The sequence below is a fragment of the Rhinolophus hipposideros genome (assembly GCF_964194185.1).
Source record: "Rhinolophus hipposideros genome assembly, chromosome: 17".
NCBI classification, from domain to species: Eukaryota; Metazoa; Chordata; class Mammalia; order Chiroptera; family Rhinolophidae; genus Rhinolophus; species Rhinolophus hipposideros.
In genome coordinates, this window is record NC_138063.1 from 22,923,178 (window position 1) to 22,949,852 (window position 26,675).

The 26,675-nt window shown below is 43.3% G+C and overlaps 1 protein-coding gene across 1 annotated transcript in view; it reads right to left on the minus strand.

Annotated features, from left to right (window-relative positions):
- Window positions 1–26,675, minus strand: part of LOC308509890 (urea transporter 2) — a 466,037-nt gene that overhangs the window by 225,912 nt on the left and 213,450 nt on the right. The window contains exon 2 of the mRNA XM_081078407.1: window positions 3,242–3,337. The gene's annotated coding sequence lies outside the window, so the exon portion shown is untranslated. The remainder of the gene's footprint in view (window positions 1–3,241; window positions 3,338–26,675) is intronic.

Here is a 26,675-nt window from a genome sequence, read left to right on the forward strand (position 1 = left end):
ATTTGACAGATGAAGACATTGCAATCTAAAGGATATAAATGACCCTCGTGTCAACACAACAGTCAGCAGTATGTCTGGGTCTGGGGGCTGCTTTCTACATGGAGATCCATGTCCACTATAGTTCACTGCTACTGGCAGTTGGAGTCAGCCAACGCAGAGTCAAATATGGTCTCCAAAGACTATACTGCAAACCTGAGGCTACCGGAAACAGTTCTTTTTTTGCTATCAATGGCAAGGGTAAAGTCACTAAAGAATTAGTCATTAAATTTAGCTGGGAAGAGGATAAAGAGTTGAATGGAGGTCAAAGAAAACCCTAGAAGTGGATTCCCGTCACTCCACTCACTAAGGTTGGTGATGCTGACCAGTGATGTCCCCAAATGTGTCAAAGTGGAGAAAAATTGTCCCCTTTTCCTCCTTCCTGGGGCTCCACTCATGTTCCTTGGAGCAATTTCCAGGAACCCTGTACAGAACGGCCTCTGTCAAATTATATCACCAACACTACTTGCCCTTCTTCCCACACCTTGACCCAGGTGCAATTAGATTGACTAATCTTGAACGAGATAAGACAAACTGAGGCCAGTGGTATAAAAAGGAACAATCCTCAAAGGCATCCCGAACTCATCTGAACAATGACAGGATGAGACTAAGTCTGCTCAATGATTCCGTTTCTTCCAATAAGATTTCATTTTCCATTTGGTGTAGTAGTATCATTTCGAGTTCAGAGACCTCGATTTGAGAGCCAAGTGGTGACTCTGACTGGGCTATAATATAGTCACTTAGCCTTCATGAGGCTCAGTTCTCTCACCTATGAAATGGGTGTGATAATAGTGAGTGTCCTTTCCACTTTATAAGGGTGTCATGAGAGTCAAATACCTAAATGTAAAACACTGTAAAGAAAAGGTGTTATGATTTTATTATTGGTGGTAGCGCTAATTATCATCATTGTAGCCTAATAATAACAACGATATTACAAGAATCAGAGACTGTGGTACTGCTGTAAGGCATTTCTGAGATTATCCATCATATGTGGATACTTGTGGAGACGTCACTCATGTGTTGAGATAATGTGTATTGTGAGTATTTCTTTGGGTATACCAACCCTAAGAGGTAGATTCTATTCTTGTTATTTTACTCAATAAGAAACTAAGGTGGGGGGGGGATGGGTTGTGGATTTTGTGGATTTTCAGCATTGGCAGGCACACCTAGCACTTCCAGTATAGAACAGCACTGAGCCTTTAAAGCCTTGTTCTCAGTGGCTTGTTGCCTTAACCACGAGAAGGTTAATATTAGAAGTGTCTTCCAATAGGACAGAATGATTCGTCACTCAGAGTCATTGATAAGTCCATTAATTCTTGCTCTTTGATCGATGTCTAAATGCCCACTAAGAACTTCCTCAGCAAGGACTTTCTAACACTATGCTTTTTCTTTACTAAGCCTATGTTGTATTTCCCCCCAGCCCAGAGTGGCATTGTTGGGGAAGTGACTGCCAGACAGGGACTAACGCAAGGCCTCTTTCATCAAGGCGAGGCCCATGTTACCAGTTCTCTCCAATAGGATGTGATATGTGTCAGTGGTAGGCCATGGTGGAGAGGAAGTGGGTGTGCCATCTTCACTTTCTCTTTCCTTGTCAACCAAGTGGATGCAGAAAATTCAGCACAAAACTCAGAGGCCCTATACAATGGCGGAGCCACAGGTAGGAGGCACCTAGACTTCTGAATCACCATTTAGACAAACACCTGTCTGGACCTTATATGAGAGAAAAGTGATCTACCGTTAATAAACTGGCAGCTAACAGTAACAGTAAACATGTTTAGGTATTAGATCATAGAGTCCAGAGATATAGGTACAGGCTTTAACTAAATGTTTCAGTTGCTTTGCTTGTCACATAGCTTATAGTCAAAGATTAAGAAAGTAGGTTAGTCATGTCCTAGAAACCTGCCTGTAAAGCAAATTCCAGAAAAAAAAGTTTTAAAAGTACATTTTCCTTGAGGTAACAGAAAAATGTAGCTAGTTAAACACAAAATAATGATAGCTTAAACAATAACAAAGGTCACTAGATGTTTAGTTTCTGCCTTTTGCTTTAAAGATGACATCACTGATGCACTATTATGAGATATTTTGCAGAATCTTGGTTCCACAACCTGGTTAAATCACCCCACCATACTGACGAAAACACCAGACAAGATGACGTCGGGAAGAGAATTAATCAGACTAAAGAAAACCATCGAAGCTTATACCAGAACTAACCCTTGACACCTCACCCTTGACCCTCAATCTCTGTCTTTAAAAACCCTTGATTAAAAACCACCTGGGAGTTCAGATTTTGAGTGCTAGCTTGCTGTTCTCCTGTCTTGGTGCCCTGCCAAAAAATTCTTTTAATTTCTCCACTGCAAAACTTGGTGTTTAGTGTTTGGCTCTGCTGAACATGAAGTGGGTGGACACTTTTTGGTTTGGTAACAATAAACCAGCAAGACTTGAGTGTTATCTCTTACACGAGCTATTGTACTATAGATGCCAGTGGAAAGAGACCACCAGTATTTCCGACCTGGTTCTAATCCCCTGCCATCTTGGAAACCATTGAATATGGTTTCTAATCCCTTCCCTCATTCTAATTCCCTGCCATCTTGGAAACCCCAGGAATACCAGCTCATCCATCCTCAGCAGCTTCCGTCGTGTTCTATATTGGTCAGAGCAGCTGTCTGCTTGTCAAACAACCAAAAATCTATGTTTGGCAAAACAGTAGTTTTCATCAGTAAGTGACCTTAAGATAACATTTACATTGCTGGAGAAGTTATTTCATCCCTGAACCAGCGACATCCCAATTCAGACCCTCCTGGTGGCATGAGGCAGGAAAGCTAATGAAGTGTGGGGATTATTAATGACTTTATCTTCTCACTCTCCAGCCCCTCTCCTTTTTCAAACTTTCAAATATATTCAGCAGTGTCAGATCTGTTCATCTATTTTTGACGAATAAATAGAACCTATCCCTTTGGAATTTTGCAGAGAAGTTGGCCACGTGATCGTGCTAGCTTGTGGTCTGTAAATAACCAGAATAGAGCTGGGAAGACACTGGCTCAAGGGGAAAAATACTATCATGGGACCCAGTTCTCTCAGGTCAATCATAGTTCCCATGTGGTCCTCACGATCTCTGAAGGAAAAATAATGTTAGTTTTCTGCGGTAGCATTTTTGGTGATAGTTGTTTTAGAAGACACAAACACAGTGACCAGTTCTAGAACTTACTTACGATTTCCTTGGTCACAGTGGGATCGAGGGATTCTACAAAAGGTGTTGTGAACTTCTATTTAGTTGACTTCAAGTTGTAAGCAAGAAGTAGTCCTGTAAAGATAGACAATGGAGATCAGAAATAATAAATATAGAAGATTTAATTTGCTTTTTTAAATTTAATAACATTCACTTTTTTAAAAAACAGTAAACAATACATGTTCATTTTAGAAAAAATAGAAAATACAGATTAGGAAATAAGACATAAAACTCATCTGTCATGCCACCATCCAGGTATAACCACTGTTAACCCATGTAATCCTTACAGATTGTTTCATGAATATTTATGTATATATGGATGTATATTTTTCTACTGTTTTTAGTTAACAAAACTGGGGTCATACTGCACATACTTTTTGTGACCTGCTTTTCTTTCATTGAATAAGATGTTATGAATATTTTTTGTCAAACTTCAACTGTGTGGTAGATGGCTTCTAAGATGGTTCCCAATGATCCCTGCCTTCTTGTGTCCTGATCATTGTGTAATTCACTCTCCTGGAATGTGGGCTGGCCCCCTGACTTCTAACCAATAGTATATTGCAAGGGTGATGAGCTGTCAGTCCTGAGACTGGGTTACAGAAAAAGTCTGGTGGCTCTCTCGCTCAACCTCTTCTGCTCTCTGGCTTGCTTTCTGTGATAAAGTCAACTGCTATGCTATGAGGTACCCTATAGAAAGGGAACTGAGGAAAGGGCAGTGGAACTGAGGCAAGAAACTGAAGGAGGTCTCCAACCAATATTCCCGGAGGACTGAATCCTGCCAACAACCACTTAAATGAGCCTGAAAGCAAATCCTCTCTAAGATAAGCCTTGAGATGATTCTATCACCTTGACTATCGCCTATGAGAGGCCCTGAGTTAGAGGTCCAAGCTCAGCCACGCCCACAGACTCCTAACTCTGAGATAACATGTTTGTTGTTTTAAGATGCTAAGCCTTGGGATAACGTAGCCATAGATAACCACACGGTTTTTAATAGCTGTTTATCATTCCAATGTAAGGTTATACCACGATTTACTCAATCTGCTATAGCTGTACATTTTGGTGTTTCATTTTATTTGTTTTGCTGTTTTAAAGAGGGCTGCCATGAATGCTATTGTAGCTAAATCTTGGTACACATCCTTCATTCTTTCCTAAGGATAAATTCCTTGAAATGGAATAGCTGGATTCCAAAGGGTTTGCATCTTTGAAGGCTTTTGAGATGCCATTTCCTAGTTGCTTTCTGGTAGGATTGTACATATTTGCAACCCTGCTGACTGTAGTTGCCAGTGGCTACTGGCCCACAAAAAAGGGTCTGTGTTTCTGAAACATATTTTTGGTTAATTTCAACTACTCTGTCTTGAGCTGTGTCTCCATGCAAACCAGTTACAAACAAAACCAAATACAAATACGAAAACCCAAGAATGAAGACTAAGGTTGAATGTTCAAAACTACTAGATAATTTGATGCTGAACAGTTTATTCAAAGTACTATTGTTTTGAAATCAGTGAGATGACTTCAGCCACCCTCAACTTGCTATTATCTTTTAGTGAGCATTGAGCTTCTGAAAATATGATAATGCTCATATCCCCAAGGACTTTGAAAAGGGAAACAATACTGGTTAAAGTCAAAATAACAACAGGCTCTTTTGAAAATCTTTGCTTATTTCGGTCACAAAGAATTGTCAATAGATTCAACTTTTTAAATTACCAAGATGGATGGACTGAATTCAATAGATATATTTTTGGGGAAACATTTTGCATATATTGCACCAGCATTTCCAAATTGCAGCTTCACTGTTGGGGAAAAATAAATATTTTAATGAATGCTATATATTTTAACAGGCTCTGAACCCTGTAGTTGGTTTAAGCTAAGGGTACAATTTCAGGCATCTAAATAAGTAAATAAATGAGGAAGAAAATCCATGTTAATTGCAGTAATTTGCGGTACTTTCAAATTCTTAATTAAGAAATAAAATAGGATTCATTATCCATGCCCACTGTAGATGGCATACATAGATCACCATTATGGCCAGACATAAGACCCAAAGTTATTGCCATAAATGAAATAACAGAGGGAAATCGCTGGTGCATTATTGGCTGAAATGTACAGACACAAAGAGGGAGGAAAGGGGGCCCGAAAAAATGCCTATCCTCCATAAATGCTTGTCTTTTTTACCTGGAGATTGTATTATCACAGAATATCTCCCCTGAGCCTGGAGTCCAGCCCCCAATCTCTGGGATAAGTTTTTCCGTGAAGCCTCACGCAAATTTCTCTGAGCCTCTCTGGCCACCCTGGTAGTGTCAACTTTTTCCCAATCACCTGCTCTAGGTCATTTGTGTGCCTGAACTTCAGATCCCTGTCTACCTCATTCCCTTGGTGAATCCTAATCTTCTACAAGATAGGAAGAAGAGAAGAACGTTTCTTATAACCCGGAGCATTCCGACTCATGCTGCGGGTATTTTGAAAATTAAGCAATAAGTTAAACGAGGGAAACCATATAATTTATCATACAAAATCACTTTTGACTGGGACAAATGCCTAATTGGACAGGGCACTAGACATAAATTGGGACTGTTTCAGACAGACCTGGATGCTTGGTGCCCCCACTGAAATCCCATCCAGGTCCCCAAGGCAGGGCTGGGCGGAAGACATAGGTTTTTAGGCAGGTAAGAAGGAGTTCTGCTTTGGTCATGTGGACTCTAGGGGTCATACCGATGGATGTCTGGAAGAAAACATTGGTACTCCTGGCTGTGGGCAGAGATGGCTGGTCATCGTGCTTATGCTAGGAATACTAACATGGGCTGTAGTGTGTCTCTCAGGCCCTCTCTTTCCTGCGGTCCTATCCATCTTAGTCTTGCAGGCTGGCATGGACATTCATGGGCAGTCAGCACGTCTGTGGACTCCATGTCTACTGACACAGGCGGTATGGGCAAGTAATTGCAGTCAGCTCAGCAGTGAGAAGTGTACAGAGCATGAGCAAGTTGGAGGAGTCTGAGAGACTCGAGACGAAGGAAAAAAAATCACAGAAATCATCCACTGACGAGCTCTAAAAGGAATGAGGCATTTTGTCTGGGATTAGACACTGAAGTGGTTTGAGTGAGTAGGACAGTTTTTGGTTTTACCTGCAGACCTAAGGAAAATCAAAATTAATACATATACTTTTCAAGTGCCTACTATGTTCCACATGGAAGGCATAAGAATAGTCTGTGTCATATTTCTTGTTCTAAGGGACTTCAGAAGTACATTCCTTGAGTCAAAGGCTCCTCTCTTTTGAAAGGGAAACCAGAAAGAAATCTGGACTCAGTATCTCTACTGACAAGCCAGCTGAACTTTTCTTGGATTACAGCCACCCTGAAGACCCCCAGGAAATTCACAAGGGCTGAAAAGAGTAGCCATATCTTGTGGTGTTCCAATTCTCAAAGAACCCTTCCTCCTGGCTGCATCTGGACGGAGTCCTGACCATTGAGCGACCTGGGGACCCATTGCTATGGGAAATGTGAGCAATGATCTCTATTCCTTACCCAAACAGAATGATTCCGTTCTGCCTTTAGTTTTCTGAAGATTTACGGTAAAGAAAATACAGAGCTTTTTCGATTTCAGAAGTAAGCCAAGGAGAAACAAATTCAAAATGCATCCATAAAAACTGAAGCTAGACACCAGACTAGAAAGAAATCCCCACTCCCGGCCCCCTCCATATAAGGTGTTTCTGTAGTATTACCTGCTTCATGTGTACTAGATTCTCTGACTTGGCTGAGACAGTGAGTGACAGCAGGATATGCTAGGAAACTATAATGAACGATGGGAGAACAGTGAGTAGGAGATCTCTGAAACATGAGAAACAGCCTGGGAAATATGCCTTGTTACGCTGTTTTAAGGAGGAACCAGGAGAATTAGTTGCTGAAGTTCTTTTGAAGAGAGGCCTTAAATGCAGCTATGTCTCAACTATTACATTTGAGAATTGTTCATTCTTTTATTTGTTCATTTTATTTAACAAGTATTTATTGAGCATCTTCTTTTTCCCAGATATAGTATTAAGTGCTGGAGATACATAGGAAGCAAGACAGGGGTTCACAACCTTCTAAAAGGAACTGCTACTTTTAAGATAGCAGTGTTAAGACAACCCTGCTCACTTCTTTGTGAATTCATTCCAAAACAACAAGAGAAATGAAAACCAGAAATGCAAACATCATGTTTGTTGAGAAAAGGCTGCCGAATGCAATGAAGTTCTAAACAGAGGCAGGTAGATATTAAAAGATGTCTGTTGCCACATACCTCAAACAAAGCTGCAGAGTATAGAGTTCATCAAAGAAGGCAGAACCAATGCCATCTTTCGGGGAAGAACTCGTCTACAGTGAATGGATTGTCTGTGAGAACCTTCTTGGACTCTGCCTGGCTTCACTAGAAGCAGAGGAGGTGGTATAAACAAGAATATACCTAGGCATGCCATCTCTGCAGTAAGTAGTCTATTGAGGAGGCAGAATGGAGAAGATAGGTTCAATACTAATCTGTCTTGCAACTGCCTACCTCTTCTTTCTTCTGGGGGAGAAGACAAAGCTAAATTAATATGTACACACATGTATGTGTATTCTAAGATGCATCTCTGTAAATAAAAGAGATTCTCTGCTGGATGGAATCATGTCCTGGCCCCAACCCCGTAAATGTTTTGCAAAAAAGCTGGTTAAGGACAAGCTTATCTCAGTCAAATATGAGTCAGAATAAAAAAGAAACCATCAGAAGAGCTCTGCGAAGATGTTGCAAGAAAAGAAGGTAATGATTAGAGAAAACAAATTGACAAAGAACATGTAACCAGATTGTGTTGCCATAGAGCTAAAGGAAACTGCCAAGCAAATGCGCATAGACAAACAACAACAACAACAGAACCTTAATGAAAAAGATCACTTATACAAAATAAGAGCTCAAGGAAGAAATGTCAAGACAACTGAAAGAGATGAAAAAAAATAAAAAAGCTAGCAGAGCTCCAGAGAGAAGTGCGGGAGAAACATAACGTCGTCACAAAAATTAGGGAGCCATCCGAAGCAACAACAAGGTAAACAGACATCGTTCAAAATCTAACAGTCGGCTTAAGAACAGGATTGATAAAATGAGCAAAACAAAATGAAAATGAACAGTTAGAAATTATTAGAAAAAGAACATGATAGCTATCGAAGATAAAATAGGCCCTGTAGACCTGTACATATGTGTAAATAGACCTGGCAGTACTTGATGAAGAGTATTGAAAAAAATAGAATAGAAAATGTATTTGGAAAAATATAATTACAAAACATTTTTCAGAAATAAGATATTTAAATCTACATTTAAAGCAACACCAAACCAAACCATACCAAAACCAAAACATAAATGGTCTCAGAATAAGTTGATACAGAAGTATCAGTCCAAAAGGTAGAGAAAGACTCTTTTACCATCCAAACAAAAACACAAAACAGATAATATAAAACCAAGCCAAACCGAAGTTTCTCTTCTAAGGAGGAAAAATTTGGTTGGCTTCAGAGTTTTCTGCAGCACCATGTCATGCTAAAAACTTCATTAAGAATTAAATAGAAAACATTTTAAAAATGTTATACTCAAACATTTGTTCAAGTACAAATGATTTGTTCAAGTACAAAAGACAAGGATCTTGTCTAGACTAAACTAGAGGCTGAAGTTTAACCAACAAGTAGAGAATAGAGAAAGTGTGGCAGAAATTTTTTTAACAATTTGTTTTTGGAGTAAGAAAAAAACCCAAACCTGTTGCAATTATGGTTAGAGGAAATAATGTAAATTGTAATGAACTATAATAACATGAAAAACACGGAAACTAACCAAATTTGGAAGGTGAGGGGAGAGAGAAGGTGACAGGTAGCCAAGAGACAAAAGTTACCACTTAGGGCTAATGCACCAAGTAATAGCAAAAAGATGCATATTAAAAATTATAAAGTTAAGATTAGCAGAATTATTATCATCCTATCACTATCATCACCATCAACTAAAAATGGGTAAAATAAGAAAATGAGAGGTGGGAGAAGAAGTATGTAAATTTTATCATCTTGTGGAGCTGACAAGTCAACAGCTACTAAGGATATAGAGGATTAACTATACTATATTTAATATTATGAAGGTAACCACTTAAAGAACAAAAAATTTTAAAGTTTTCTAAACTATCACTATGAACCCACACATATACCAAATTAACAAAACAAAGAAATCATAGGCCATAAAGTGAAATCAAAGCAGAAAGCCTATGATAAGACCAAATATGATAAGCATATCTATCATATTAAAAATATAAAAGTAAAAATGTATTAGTCAAAAGAAATAGATTTTCAATTTAAATTCTAAAGCAGAAACACCAGTGCTATGTACAGGAGGCCCAAAACAAAATGACTGGAAAGTTGAAAATGAAACAGATGGGCAAAGACCTAATCAGCAAAAGCAAACAAAACAAAAATAAAAGCGAAAACTTGAATATCACACACACGTAACAGACAAGGTTGAATTCAGGGCACAAAACAGTAAATGATGCGAAGATGGGAACTTGATTGCACACTACAATGATGCTCTAAATATAAGCATTTATGCACCAAAAAATATAGCAGTAACATTTATTAAGCTAAAAGGCAGTACGTACAAAAATAAAGGCAGAGACGTAGGAATGGTAAGAGACTAACACAATTTCCTCAGTTCAAAGTAATCAGAGAATGCTTTCAGAGTCATATTACACTTCATTTTGGGATTATCAATATGTTTCAACTCTCTCAATTTGCATAAACAGCTACATGAAAATCTGACAGTGTCTCTTCCTTGCTATAAAACCTTCTATAGCTTCCCATTCCTGCTGCATAAAGTTCAAGTTCCTGGGTGACCTGGCCCCTGCCTAGTTCTCCAGCCTTCTCCCCCTCTACATGTGTTCAGAGACATCCACACCACTGGGCGTGGGATGGGGTGGTGGTGTCTCTTTTCCACACCTTCTTGCCTTTGTCTTGTCTAATGCTGTTTCTTCTCTCCGGATGTTCTTTACTCCCTCTGACAGCAGGTGGACGTAACCTTTAAGACTTCATGAACATGCCACTTTTCTGGGAAACCTCCTTTGCCTCTAACCCCGCCCCTCACAGGACACAGTTAGTACATGCTTACACCTCCCTGTAGCTAAGCCAGTTCTTTATTCCATATCATCCCTCACTCCCCACATGAAATTAGATACTAGTCCTGCCATCTCTTTTCCTAGTATTTTTCAATCGCTCTGCACCTGACTGTCGTCCCCCGCGTTCCTGAGCTCATCAAAAGAAAACTGAGTATTTTGCCACCGGCCTCAACTTCTCCTATTGATTCAGCACCCGGTGCCTGCAAGCCGCCTTCCAGAAGCACCACTTGGCCAAGCCATCTCCTTTGCTCCAAAGTCTCCGGTGGGCTCCCTTTCCTTTGTGATCAATCCCTTCACCTAAGGTTAAGACTTTTTGTAACTGGACCTAATGCCCTTTCCAAAATAATCGTCCCTCACTCCCATCTTACACTGTTCTATCCACACTGGCCATCTCACCCACCATGTCATACACACATGCTTCACTATGGCCTTCCGGACCTGTACTCAATTACATTCCTCAGGTTCTCTCTCTCTCCCCTTTTCTCTGCTTCCCTAACCCAGTCCTGCTTCAAGAGCAACTGCAGGAGCACCCCTCCCTGGTCCACCAGCCCATGGAGCTGTACTCTGAGCTCTTTTAACTTTTATTATCAACATCCCAGCCTTGCTTTTTATCATAATTCATGCACTTATTGGTGCATGCTTATCTCATTTGATAGACAGTAAGCCTTAGGAATGCTACCTTGTGTGTCTTCTACATTATCCTCGGCACCTCGCAAGGGAGAATATAGTAGGTGCTCAACAATCATATGTGCTTTTCAAAAACCATAGAGTCTTTCGCTTCCATTTATGTCACTGAGCAGGATGCCAGCTCACCTGAGTCCTAAGCTTTAAGTGGTCTCTTTCACTGCCTCCTGCCTTCCAGCATTATGGTGACCCAATTTCTGTCATTTTCTAATTATTCACCTAACCTAATTAATCACAATAGTGTTGCTTAATGTTTTAAAAACTGTCTTTCTGTTCATAATCTCAGTGGACTCTCACATGCTACTGTGTTGTGTACAGGCAGGAATTGTCAGCTCGTTTTACAAATGGGGAAACAAAGTCCGTGCATCACTGGTTTAAAGGTGGCCAGACCCCCAGCTTCTGGTTCTCGTCCAATATTCTTTACATCAGAGCGAGCTCTGTCTCCTCTCTAAGTTTTTAGAACTTGTCTCAGGAAGAAAGAACGTGTGTTTTTAAAACATTGATTTCTGTTAAAATTTCTCTTTATTTTGCTTTTGATTTCCCCCTCCTAGTGAAGACGCTGCCCTCTCCCCTGATGGTAAGCATTCTTTTTCTTTCCTGAATGATGGCCCCACTTGGTCCCCCTTCCGTTCTCTTCGCTTGAGTTTCCACTTAGCTCCGCCACCCCCTGGAGAACCATTCTGGCTTAATGCCTCCTGCGTCCTTTCAAATTGTTCTTGTTCCTCGCTAGGGATTTCCTGCAGGGCTGGGCTTCTCAGCTAATGAAGAGCCTCTAGCTGAAGGCACTGTTCCTGACCAAGTTTCCCAATCCTGCTGGGAGGTGGGGGTGGTGGCTGGCAGAGGAAGTGGCGGTCCTGCTTTGATACTCTGGGATCCCAGACAGGAGAAGCCTCTGCCAATGCCACTCTGGTGAGTTCTGGGACTTGCTGGTACCTGGTTTTGTTTTTAAATGACCCCCACTCGCCCCACACCCCTACCATTGTATCTTTAAAATAATCTACTTTACCTTCCTCTTAGGAGAGCTCCATCATACTATTTTTTTCTTTGTCTAAAATGTTCAATGGTATCATTTTGTGTTATTTGTGGGGGTGGAGTGAGGAGAGTAATATCTATGCCCCAGGCATAATTGAGTAGGAGTGACCTTTTATTATGCATTTTGGAGAAATGCTGGGGTCACCACTTTGCATAATTGTCCATTAACTAAAGTGGGTTTTAAGTTGTCACAATCCTAGTTTCAGATATCTATTATTTTTGTTCTCCCTCTGTCTCTCCTAGCCATGCACTGGAGCAGGTAACCCACCCGGGGTACATCATAGAAATTATATATATGTATATAGTTACAAGAAGTGGAGTACAGCATTAGGAAAAGAGACAGTGGAAATGTAATGGCTCTGTGAGATGTCAGAGGGGTAGTGGATGGGGACGGGGGGTTCACAGTGTGAGGGATATAAGTGATAAATGTCTAACAATTACATTGTTTTGTGCACCTGAAACTAATTTAAAAAATGTTAAAAAAAAAAAAAGAAACTCATTTCCTTGGCTATCAGATTGGCCTGAAGGGTGGGCATATGACCCAAGCAAGGCCAGCCAGAGTCCTTCCCTAGAGGTTGCAAAGAGGAGCTGGACAGAGGAGGCCAACTTTCCCATGTGGCTATTGAACTGTCAGGATGTGACGCCGTGGGGGCCAATGGCAAATCCTCAAAACAGCCAATTTAAGGAAATGACATAACATCCAGAGAAACATAAATGAAGACTGAGGGATGGATGGCATTAAAACCCCAAGTTCTAGTTATTTATAAGGCCAGATCCTATCCCTGGTTTTTCAGGAGTTTGGCTACATGAACCCATAAATCACATTTCACTGTTTAAGCCAGTATGACCCTTTGATCTGTGACATCTCCCATCACAGGTGCCAAACGCCCTGGTGCTGTCCCTTGGCTGCCCAGCAACACTGAGTGCTCCTAGGGGGTTGATTCCTGCTTGCTTGCGAACTCTAAAAGTCCGGACCCTTTGGATACTGTCTCATCATTGGTAGGTAAGGCATAAAATGCAAGCGTCCCTGCAAGAATTATAGCTCTATGAGGCAGGGAACTCTGCCTGCTTTGTTCACTGACGCGCCCATCTGTCTGGCCAGGGCCAGGCACACAGTGGGTGCACGATAAATATTGACTGAATAAAAGAATCAGTGAATGGTGGCCATTCATTCATTCACAGGGCCATGAGAGGGCTGAGACGTCTTTTGCTCAGACCTCTTCAGTCACTACCTACTGCATCCTGAATTTAACCCTCTCCGTCTCACTTCAACCTACTTGTCTAGCTCTGTCCCTCATTACTCCCTACCTGTTCAAAGAGCCTTCTAATGGGAAGTAGGAGATAAGTTAATCTGACTGTGGCCTACTTATATTTCTGCAGCCTCTGTGCCTTTGCTTGGGCAGTTCCATCCATCTGAAAGTCACCTTCTCTCTGCACTTCACAATCTCACATTTTGAACTCATGCCTCAAGGCCTGGCTCAGCTGGAACTCACGCTATGTGGTTGGTCGGTCCCTCCCACTGAGTAAGAGTGGCGTGCTCTCGTGGAGCCTTATAACAAACCTCAGCCTTCACCTTCAGCCACCGTATTGATAAGAGCTGCAGACGCACACGCCTTCTCTCCCCAGTAGACTCCGGCCTCCGTGGGTGCAGTGCTCCTGTCTCTCTGTGCCTTGGTCCCTCATCTTTTCCATCTGCCCCACTCTTCTCCGCCACCTACTACCACACTTTCCCGCCAACCAGGTCCTAGCACAGTCTCACATGAAATGGCTATCTGATGACTGTTATCATACATGACTGAATCTGTACACATCGGTATAAAATGGTAAACTCTGGCCCAATTGGGAAAAGCCCATGGAATCAGGCTGCATGGCTTCTCTGCAAAGGCGGCTAATAAAACTACAGGCTTCATCGGGGTATGGCTGATAAAATACATGGCTTATGCAAAGTGCTTAGCCCAACGCTTGGCACAAAATTAGGGGCTTAATAGATGTGGGCGGTGGATGTTATTGATAAGTCACAGGTACCTACAAAGCCAAGAGGACATTATTTTTTTTCTATTTCCCGTCCAGTGAAGCCTCAGATATGTACAGCCTGACAATTACCTCTATTTCATACCTAGCATGTGGCTTCCCACACATCTACCCTCTTCAAGGGTCCTTGCTGTATGGCCTCCTCCCACCGCAGCCAGCCAAGCAGCTGTTAGAGTCCACCCCGTACCACAGCTGCCCCATCTCCTGGGCCAGAGGAGGAGGGAAGGGGCGAAAAGGTTAGCCCTACCATGAACTTGCCTCCCATTCACTGCCCTGCCTGGGACGGGGACAGGTGGGCCAAAACCAGGATGCAAAGTGAGCTTGGCTTCTTTGATGAAACTCCCTTTGCCACCAGAGCTACCAACAATGAGCCTCCATGAGGAAATGGAGCTGGTTTGGGTGGTTTTTGCTATTCTCCCTTCTGCACATATATGCAGTTGACTCTGGAGGTGCTACTTCTCTTACTGAACCCCTAAATAGCTCCAGAGGCTTACAATGGGCCAATGCTCTAAGACAGAGAGGGTGTTCTCTTCCTCTCCTTTTGTTTCCACATTTCTCTCTCTGTCTCTGGCTTACCTCCATCTTTCTCATTCTACATATCTGTTTTTTTTTCTCTCTCTTTAGCTGATAGCTCTATGATCCCCATCTTTTTCTTTTCCGTCATTTCTCTAGCTATCCCTTCATTTTCTGTTTCCGTCTGTTGCTCTCATTTTGACTCTCCCTTCTCTCCTCCTGCCTTCTTTCTTCTCCCTCCCTCCTTATGCCTTTTGGCTCCCCAGCATTCCTTCTCGCTGCCATGATTCTGCACTAGTGAAAAGGGGACCATCTATCTGTCAGAGACAGGCTCTGCCAACCTCAACCACCTCTCTCCCGCTGCTGGCAATTATCTGGAGGTTGGCACGGGGCCCAGAAACTGCTGTTTGCACCGCCCCGTGGCTCAGGGCCTGCTCTGCCACGCCAGCCCCCTTGGAGGACTGCTTGGTGCCATGCCCAGGATGTGACAACCTGCAAAGGTCACACATACTCCAAAGGAGATGGACTGCTCTACGGGTGGAACTGACATTGGGCAGATTTGCAAATGTCCCCCACCCCAGCCTTTCTAGCAGTTCACAGAAGTGAGGTATGAGCATCAAAAAATGGAAATTGTAAATTGCACAGAGCACCCCCAACACACACACACACACACACACACACACACACACACACTCTTCAACACTGCATATATCTCAATTTTTAATTTCTTTTGTTTCTTTTTAAAGGGTAGCATTTGAAATCTACCTTATTTGAAATATTATCACTGACTCATCCACACGACTTCACCGAAAGTTGGCAGTGTGCCTCGTACCACCAGGCTGGAAACTGACCTTATGTTTATAGGATGGTGTGCAGCTTGGTAAACTGAGACACAGCTATGACCTGACTGTCTCTCAGAAGCCAATGGGATTTCGGAGCTCATAGGGACTTGGGAGATACTTGTGCCAAGCTCCTCATTTTGGAACTGGGAATCTACAGTTCAGAGAAGCTGAGAAAGTTACTGGGAGTCAGCCAGCTAGTTGGTAGGAAAGGCCAGACAGGAACTCAGGTTTCAGGACCTGATAAAGTATACCCCAATGCCCCTGCTAGGAAGGCATGGTAGAGTTATTGTCCTTTAATAAGGGAGGAAACTCATCTTTCAGGAGGACACATGATTTTTCTGCCCAGGTCACTTGGCTATTAGATGTTAGAATTTCAACGTCTTCCCATATCTTATTTATTTAAAAATATATCCTTCCAACCAGTCTATTAGCCTCATGAAACACTCTGGAAATCAGACATATTGAGAAAAGGGCAGGCCAGGCCTATCACCTTGGGCTCATTTGAGCCTTTTCAGTTGCTTCTGAGCATGGAGGCTTTTAAAATCACTACTGAAGCAAAACTCTGTCATAACGTGCTTACTCACATTTACCCAGCCTTTGGCTGAGGGCTGGCCATCTGTCATGGGTTCATTACAGGGCAGGGTACCCCGTACCGAGTGTGTCCATGGTGCTGTGTGCCACATGCTCTCCCTCGGAGACCTGCGTTCTCAGGGGGCTTAGTGACAGTAGGAATTTACCTGTATGCACTGTGGTGCTGCCTCACTCAACATGCAGAAAACCCCACGAGGAAATGGAAGTAGGCAAGCAGGATAACTGAAGGGCTATGGAACACCTTCCAAACCTGGCGATGACCAAACCATGCCTCACTATGGGGTCAAGTGCAAAGTGGCAGACTGAATGGCCTTGGCTGTTTCCTGTGGCCTTTGAGAATGCATTGCCCGTTTAATGATGAAAGCTCATTGATTGCGCCTCTCCACGGCTCCAGATGCTGTTGGAGTCTTTGCATGCATGGTCTCCCTTAATCCTCACTGCCACCCTGTGACGTGAGGGCCACCGTTGCCCTCTGTTTCCCTCACTGAGGCTTAGGGACGCCAAGGCCACACGGCTGGCAAAAGAGGGAGCGGGGGCTGAATTCAGGCTTTCTAACCACAAGGCTCATCCCTGTTCTTCATCAGTCTACCTGCCTGCCTTCTCGTTTGCCCAGCTGACTGGGAACCCAGATTAGAGACTTCCTGCAGTGAATTCATGATCCATGTCTCACGGGAAGGAAGAGACAGCAGAGTTTTTATGTAATAGTGGCAGATGGGACTGCTTATTTGGGAGGGTGGGGGTTGAATCTGCCTGTGTCCTACCTGGGCTCCCAAGGGCATTGTGCGTTGCAGCACATTATAAAAATAAACGTTTATCAAATATAATCACCCTGAGAAAAACAAAAAGTTGATGCATGTGCAGCATGTTTTGATTTAAAAGAGGAGAAATAGTCATAATGGTGTCAACTATAATAAGGGAGAGCTTATATTGAGTACTTAGTCGGTGACAAGCAGTTTGCAATGTGCTTCCATTGATCTTTCACAAAAATCTGCGAATTAGGTATTATCCCACTTTGCAGGTGAGGGAAATGAAAGTTCAAAGATGTGAACCACAAATAAAACCCCCCACAAAAACCTCTGCAGATTTATTCACATTGTAAGTGTAGGATTGGGATTCAAATGTTAAGCCACCTGCTTCCAAATCTTTTCCCCGATACTGCTCTCAAGAAGTACACACTACCATTCTGAAAGCTTTCCTACTAAATACTTGAAACTCCAGAATGTTTCCATCCTTATTAATGGGATAAGTTTCCATTACCTGCACCAGTCACTGAAACAGAACAGCGTCCCTGACTGTGCTCTTCCGCGGTTCAGTTTCCAATCCTCTATCTTGGAACCCTCAGGCTCTGGTGGACAATACATACCTCCTGCGTGGCAGCTTCACAAGGGCACCCGAAAACTGGGGGATTTACTGGCCGTGCTAGACCCTCATCCACTCAGAATGCAGAACGCGGCCTGCCAAGGACTGACTCCGTGGAAACCAGGACCCCTTTCAGCGAGTCCGCTGGCTCTAAAAGTCTATGCCTTTGGTGCTGAGGTTTTATTTTCCCTTTCGATGTTGTTATGGGGGACAGTTGAAGAGGAAATTCCCTATAGTTCAACAGACTCCAGATTTACGGAGTCGTGTGAACATATTTGCCCGTGTTGGAAATGGCTGAAGAGGGAAAAAAGAAACGTTGTTTTCTACGGATTTATGAAAACAGAAACATTGATTTGTTTTGCTTGGGATTTGTCACTCTTTTAATGATAACGCCATGCTTTTGGGTGCTTTGAGAGGGCCACGTTTCTTGCAGGTAAGACAGGTGCCTGGGGACACTGGGAAGTCTGTTTGGTGCACTTTCTCATCTAGCCTCTGCATTCTTCCCACTCCATGTTCCCTTTGTAATTCCCACCAGGAATGATCCCAGTGTCCCCTGTCCCTGCAGACCATCCCAAGGAGGGAAGTAGTCTAACATTAATTCATAGCAATTATGAAGAACCGATAGATCACAATTCCTTTTAGATTTTTGTCTTTTAAAAAAACGTTGGAGGTGAGTAAATATTACCTAGCCAAGTATATTCTTACTCTCAAATGACATAATTTCAGGCACTGGTGAGAGAGATGAGTTTGGGTGGAATTCGAAGGTCTTTTCATTGTTCTTCTTGTTGTATCACAGGCACTGGTGAATTCTGCCTAAACATGAGGCTGGCTCTGACTACAAACATACACTTTGCTTCAGAGCTCTGTCTTTACAGAGCCAAAATTATATGAGACACTTCAATTTCAAATATCTGTATGAGGCTTCCTAGCACAGTTGAAGGATAGGTTCTAGGGCCAAAAATACATTAGGCTAGATCCTAAAAAATAAAAGATTAGACTGGTGCTAATGAAGTATGGCTAAAAATGCTGCTCCTAGCAGGGGTGGAAGAAAGAGAAATGCAATTCTCGTTATAAATTGCTCAATTACACCCAAGCTAGGTGACTCCTGGAGATGACCCTGTCACTCAGATTCACTCTCACTTTCTCCAATGTCCCTTAATGCAAAGGAGCTTCTCTGAGAAGTGACCACAATAATGCCCTCCACTGTGCAAGTTCCCCCAATGCAATAAAAACTTCTAGCAAACTCTGATTTCTCTCTGCATGTCTGCTCAGCAACCACGAGTCCCTGGGACCAGCAGGTTGCCAGTGTCAGGAATAATAAGAAACAGAAGAATGTGGGAAGGGTAGAGTTGGTAATAGAAAATAAGGGCCAAGCGGATGAAAGAGAGGGAAGGATTTTGTGGGGCAGTAAAGACAAATTGCGGAAAGTAACGTTCATCTCAGACAGCCTTTGTGAGGAAGGTGGGAGGTGAAATCTGGTAGGAACGATTGGGGCAGGTATTCAGGACCTACAACACTGGGTATTGAAAAAGGGTTTGAGAGGCTATCCATTTGGCCTCCAAATAAGTGAAATGAAGGCGAGCCAAAGCCTTTTCTCTTTCCATCTTCCAAGTCACACAGAAAGACCCAGGAGGCAGGAGCCAATAAAATCTTAAAGACACCCAAGGACCAGGCCCACACATTCCAAATGCTTCTTAGGGTGATATTTTCTGCAACAAAGCAAAATGAATTTACAAGTATCTCATTAAAGCTACAGGGGAGGGAGACTGAAAAGTTTCTAGGGAGGGAGGGATGGTAAATGGAATTAATAGCACAGAACTCCTTAGTACCCATTATTACTAATTTAAGATATGTGAAATGTTATTGATATTTTCTTTATTCAGTATATAATCGCTGGTGTTGGTCTGAGATATCTTCCTTAGGGCTTTCTTAGCTTTGTCACAGCCTAGACTTTCCATCTTATTTTCCCCTAAGTTGGAATGTTCGCCAAAGGAAAATTCTCCTATCACAGAGGGCTTTCAGGAAGAGTCATGAAGTTTTCCTGAATCACAAAATCTGGGCTGGCTCTATCTCAAGGTAGAGTGGGCAACCCCAGTGTTTACAGGTGGGGACAGGACCCCAACAGGAAGACTTTAACAGGAGGGTATAGCACAGAGGCGGTGATGGGAAAAACAGGCAAAAAGTTAGCATGTGGTTTGTGAAGTGCCCTCAGTGATATCCTCAGTTTCTACCTTTTCTTTCCTACTGGACTTTTGAACATGGCTGCGTGAAATGCGCCATGTTGGAACCATCATTGGTTTAAGGCAGCATTGTTTCCTGTCAGATAAGAATATGCTTAAGAAGGTAATACGTGTCCTCATATCTTCATGAAAATGGCCTCCCAAGCCCTCAGAACCCAGGGGTTCTGTCTTAGAGAGCAGTGTTGAGTATCAAAGGAATTTGGAAGAATATAGAAGCCAGAATTACTGACCAAAGAGGATGAACTTGGGTAGGAGCATATGAAGGCACTGGGTGCCTGGTAGGAAACAGCTAAGGGAGAGACGAAGGAGATGCAGTAAAAGACAGGCTGAAGTTGCCGGGGGCTGAATGCAGCCGTCTCCAGGCCTCTGCTGAGTTCTTCAAGTTCAGTTATCTTAAGGCTGAGTCTGCATAGGTCGTCACATACATTTATAGGTTCTTCTAATGGGGAGCTCCTCCTGCAAAGCCACGATGAAAGCCATCCACTGCAATGAGAGTGGTCATAGCGTGAAAGCTTCTACCTTCCTTTCAAATCCAGTCTCCAAATGTCAGAACTGCAAGGGGCCATATATTTCCTGGATTTCTGAACGTTTTCTGATCAGCCTCATGTACCAGACACTGGGTGCAGTCCTGGGAATAAAAGGTTGCAAGTGGTAGTCCTGGACTTCCATGTACTTTTAGTCCAGCCCCTCACCTCCCTCTTTTCACAGTTGAGGGATGTGAGGCCCAGCTGGGAGGTGACACACTCAAGGTCACACAGCTTGTTTGAGGCAGAGAAGACACACTGGTCATCACAAGATAGCCCTCAGTGCGGTCAAAGGGGAAGCTCTCTAAAAGGGAAACAAGTTTCTCTGGAGAAGGGAGGTGAAGACATCATGAGGACAGAGTGTTTATCCTCTGGAGCAAGTGGAGGTCAGATACACCGAAGTCCTGTGAAGGTGAAGTCCAGAGAATGCCCAGTCACTGGCAGCCACTGGCTTTGGAGCTGACAAGATGGCTCTCTTACTATCCACCAAAAGACACTCATTTGCTTGGAGCTTGGGAGAGGGGTACCCTGGGGAATTGAATGGCAGGTTAGCTTCTCCTACCTGAGCTGATGCTCTTTTCATTGCTGGAAGGAGTATGGATTTAACAATTGCTCTTAGAGGATCACTCAGCAGATGGGCTGCACTGAGAAACTGAGGGATCTCCAAAAGTCAACCTGCACCCAAACCCCCTGGCTGCCATCTTGGACCCTCCCCCACTATATGGGGAGCACCTCGTTATAAATGTCCGATTTTACTGCCATTTGTACCCCAACGTATAGTTTTCTATACATCAGTAAATTCACTCGCACCAAAGGTTTTGAAGATTTTTTTAACTTTACCAGAACCATGAAAGATCGTGAGGCAGTGTCACTTCACATACAACCCAGACTTTGGGGTGACATGACATTACCCCGACTCTGCTGTCACAGCTACACAAGCCTATGAGGACGTTGGGGCTCAGAGTCTGTCCCTTGGCTAATAAATGTGCTCTTGGGCAAGTTAAAAATCTCTGGGTCACAGCTTCTTATTCTGCAAAAAGAGGAGGCTGGACTAGAAATATTCGAAGCTTTCTTCCCATTCTAACTTGATTCACGGATGTGGGAATGGCTGATGGGCCAGCAGAAGTGTTGTTGAAATCAATGCATGGCTAGTTGATCATTTCAAACGCAATGTCAGGAAGAAAAGATGACTCTTCTACTGGGGGGAGGGGGATGAAGAGATTTGGGGGTGTGGAGCCCCCACAGCTCAAAGGGAAGGGCTTCTCTTCCTTAGTGTCACCCACAGAGTGCGGTTCCCTGCCCAGAAGGCATGTGGCTACCCTGGGTTTTGCTATGATGTCAATTCCCCTTTCCTAATGTTCCGGGAAGAACATTTCATGGAACACAAATCACTGGTCCTTCATCCTGTGACAGCAAATGGAGACTAATGATAGGAACAGGGATTTAAGAGATGCCTTTACATTAGTTCGCATTGCCGCTAACTTGTTCCAGAAAGTTGTTTTGTGCTGCTCAGTTCCCAGCCTGAGGGCCTCCCCCTGGGGGCTGCAGGAGGGCAGATGTTAGACAGCAGTGCCTCCCCCAGGCAGGTATCTCTTGAAGCCTGAAATCCCCATTGTAGGCTCTTCCTAATTCCTTCACATCCAGAGCAAAGCCTCAGTGTCCTATCAGCTCCCTGACACTTCTCTCAACACCGTTCTCCCAGGACACCTGGCACATGCATGTCCTCTGCTTCCCTACCACATCTCTCAGCAATTCCTGATTTGTAATACTCAGCTCCCTATTGGAGAACATGTGAATCCAGGACACCCCTTCTCCTCCCACCCCTAGAAGGCAGCTACTCTCATCATCTTACCATTTTACAGATAGGAAAATGGAGGCACAGTGAAGTAAGTTCACTTGGTCAAGGTCTTGCAGATGGTAAGTGTCAAAGCCAGAGCTGGAACCCAGGCAGTCCAGTTCCTGAGACTGTGCATTTGACCATAGGCTCTTCTGCCTTTTTCACTTTCAAAACCTTCCTGACTCCCAGTCACAACAACCTGGTCCTTGGAAGCGAGCCACCAGCCAGTGACTCTCTAGCCTGCTGCTTCCACACAATGCTTGTAGGGTTCTAGAAGTTTCCCAACTGCCTCTGGGCCTCAGAAAGATGGGGGCAAAACTGCGATGTGAAGCAAACTAGGCCACTTTCATGAAACTCCCTTTGCCACCAGAGCTGCCAACGGTGAAGCCCCATGAGGCAATTGAACTAGCTTGGGTGCTTTCTCCTATTTTCCACTCTGCACATATACACAGTTGACTTTGGAGACCCTGATGGGGGAAGTGGGAAAGGAGGCACATGCTGTTCCTCTCTAAATCCACTGCACACCTAGGGAGGGGTACGGAGGCTTTTGGGTACCATTGTCTAACAAATCCATTGGAAAAGGACTATTGCTATTTATTCTTCTCTACTACTCCAGTCTTAAATGAGATCCAATCTTATTTGATAGTTGAATCTGAGACTCAAAGGGATTGAATATGTGGGGGAAAAAACACCTCTTCGGTTATTGCGAAGCACTGTGCAAAATGGGCTTTGTTATGACTTATTAATATTCAACCTTCACCCAAAGTAGAATTGATGTTTTAAAATTTGTATTCATGTGCACTCCCTAATTGGGGGGGAGTGCCTGGCAGCCCTGTGTCCAGGCCCCTGCATCTCATGGGTCCTGCAGGCTCGTGCTCCATGAAGGCTTCATCCCTGCAGGCTCATCTTGGTTGTAATAATAAGGCATTTCCTCACGTTTCTCCAACCCCACTGCCCACCTTGCATTTATTTCAAGGCTGTCTTTACCTCAGCTTTGAAAATCTGCAACAGCCCTGCAGCTGGGAAGAGAGTGTATCATTTGGCTTTTTGCCCAGAAAATAAGATGCTTCAAAAAGGTCATCAAAAAAAAAAAAAAAAAAAAAAGTCTCTTGGGGAAGAAAAAGAAAAAAACAAAAAAGACAACAACCCTTCTCTCTCAAGGTTAATTGAGTGGAAGGTGAACTTTCATCACATGCTGTCCCTTTGTGAAAGCTGCACACCTTTAAATATGTGGAGAGGGTGACTCATGGGAGAATGGGCGGGACTATGGCTTGGAGACACAGTGGTCCCGGGCCCTGAGTCTGTGGACAGCATTTCCACCACGGAGTGGCAGACAGGAGTGTGCAGGCACACAGCCACTGTACATGGAACCCTGTCCTTTGCAGGACACAGGGGAGTGAAGGCAGAGCACCTGCCCTCAGGGAGCTTTCAGTCTTGAAGGTGAAAGGGGGCCAAGGTCTAGGACGGAACGAATCAGAGACAAGCACTGTGTCTGAGGTCGCTGACTGCTGAGTGCTCAGGGCTGGCTGGAACTGACGCGCTGCAGACGGTGCTGCTCTGAGCTGTGGGAAGCCCGACTTAACTCAAAGCCTTTGCACTTGCCTCTTACTCTACCTAGACCCAATGTTCTAACTGGGGACAATTTTACCCCCATGGGGCATTTGGCAATGTTTGGGGACATGTTTGGTTGTTATAGCTTGGAAGGGGGTACTACTGGTATTAGGAAAACAGAGGCCAGGGAAGCTGCTAAACATCCTACAGAGCACAAGTTAACCCGCCCCACCCCCAACACACACACAGTAAAGAATTATCCAGCCCCAAATGTCAATAGTGTCAGAGTGCGGAAATCTTGCCCTAGAATGAGCTCCCACCACCCCTATCCCATCCACATAACTTCCTCTTTCCTTCATTTCATTATTTGCTCAAAGCCGCCTTATCAGAAATCCCTTCATGACCATCTTATACACAATAAAAACACCATATCTCACTCCATCACTCTGTTTCTCCCTCACCTTGCTTCATTTTTTCATAGTTCTTATCCTTATCTGATATACGTATGTGTGTTTCTGTGTTTGTTTATTAACTGCCTTCCCCCACTAGAATATAAGCTCCATGAGAGCAGGGACATTATCTCTTGTTTCTCACTCTATTCTCAGCGTCTACAACAGAGGATAAAATAAACTTTTGGTGAGTGAAGGAATGAATGGATGCCAGTCCCAAGCAGCTGTGTGACCCCGAGCCTGTCACTTAACCACTCCAACAGACATTAGGATTCTCATGTAAAAAAGGAAAACTGAGGATGAAAATGTTTCCATAGGTCTTTTCAGCTTTCAGCTTTTTTTTTTTTTATTCTAAAAAAACGTGGAACTTGACTTGGGAATTTTGGATGACGAAGAGGGCAAGTTTACCTAAGGGAGCATTGTGAAGGCAAATGTGGGTGATAGAGTCTCTACTTCATGCAGAGAGTGTATGAGCTAAACAAGCGAAGCGCTTAGCCCAAGGCTACGTTCCCACCAAGTGCCGCGCGAATGACAGCGATTACTGTAGACACAGAATTCAGGGCTAGGATTAGGGTGAGGCAAGTGAGGCACGAGTCACAGGCACAAAATTGAAGGAGGTGCCAAAAAACTTGGTGATCAAAATAACTATTATTGTAATGCAATATTTAAGAAAAATGAAAATTAATGCCATAGTGAGTGAAACACCAAGATCTTAAACTAAAGACAAGATCAGCATTACTGGTTTTTCCTTTTGCTTCAGGCTCCAACATGGTTTGGCACAGCACTGCTACCGATCCTTTCTTTATTTAAAAAGTTGGTAATTTTGCTCATTTCTAAATTTTTTTGCACTAATTTTGATTATTAAAAAAAACACATTGTATCGAACTATGATTTGCCTTGATTTCTGAGCTTTTCACCACCTCCTTCAATTTTGGGACTGAGGTTCTGCTCCCGTCCCTAGGTCTCCCCACCCTAGGTCTGGCCCAGAGTTGGGGGGACTGGAGAGCAATGGGAGTATCTAGAGGCAGAGAGAAGCTCCTGACATCTATCCCTAAGGGAGAGAAACAGGGTGACAGGGAGCTTTTGGGACAGCTCGTGGGAACTTAGAATAGAGGGCTGGGCTTCCCAGACAGGAAGGAGCTGAGTAGAGGGGTCTGATTCTAAGTGAAAAGGAAAAAAGAACCCATAGGGCTGGGAGACTGCGGGTCCTGGGTTGCCTGGGCCAGTCCTGGTTTCACCAGTTGTCTCAGAGCAGTGATTAATCATTCCTCCGCTTGCTCTCTGAACTGTCCAGGGTTGGCCCGTAAGTATATGGTGACCTTGGGTCAGGCTGCCCTCCAAGCAATTGCTGCAGAGGGCCTCTCTTGACCACTACAAAGGAGAAAGATGCTGCCCTTCATTTGAGACCTGATCTCCGATGATGCCTGATGCTGCAGGAAGAATTCCTCAGACCCATCTCGGACCTTTGCTAGCTTCATAGCTCTGACCCCTTGCTCGGTAGCCATTTTTAACATGGCTGACCTTGCCCTTGTCTTGTCAGCCTCTCAGCCCCTCTTGGCCTTGACTTGTGACTGGCTGCCAGCACTGCGGAGTAGCTGTCGGGGAGAAACTCTCACAAAGAAGCATGGTGTTTTTCTAGTTTGTGGTCTTAGAGAGAAAAATGTAAATGCCAAGAAAAATAATCAATACATGAAATTAATGTCAATTAGAAAAACACCCTTTATTTCCATAGTATTAGCTTAAACTTCAATTCCTTTTATGTTGCATTATTTGTCCTAGCTTAAAATGTATTATGCAAGGTACCCAGGCAGACATACCAAATTCCCATATCATTCACACATGGTGTAAACTAATACAATGAATTTAGTACATAGTACATAAACTCAAGTAATAAGAAGTGTTGAAACCAGAGGGGCATGTATCCTTTGATGATTGCAAAAAATGTATTTGGTGTCTTTTTTTAAAAACACATTTGTTTTTCATCATCATCATCATACATTGGATTGTTAGTGTCTCAGACCCTAGGCTACACACTTTACAGGCACTGTCCCTTTTAACTTTATCCTTACAACAGCTCTAACAGTAGATGATATTAACTCCATTTTAAAGATGAACAAACTGAGTCCTACAAGGGTCAAATTGTGTGAAGTCACAAAGTTGGCATTCAAACCCAACTGAGTCTGAGTCTGAGCTCTCAGCTAAACCCAAGAACTGTCTTGCCTCCCATTGAGGGTCAACTGGCAGCCAAAGACATCTCTTACGCCTGTATCCAGCCCTCTGTCAAAGGGACAAGTGAGCAGACATCTCTGCAGTGCCCTCCCTTTATATACATGAGTACGCTCTCCTACCCAAATCCTAAAGTATTCTGGGTAACTGAGGTTTGAGTTGTTTAATGGGCAAACAGATAAATCAGGAGGTAATTACTCATGTAACCAGCAAAATGATCTTTTAAAATAGATTGCATTTGACACCTTGAATAGTTTATTGATGACCCATGATTTTTAAAAAAATCTCTGATAAGGAAGAAGCTTAGAAGTCATTTGATCTAAATCTCTTTGACTGTTGAATTGAGAAGCCAAGAAACTTAAACAAAAATGGTTTATTGGTAAACTATCTCCAAGATGA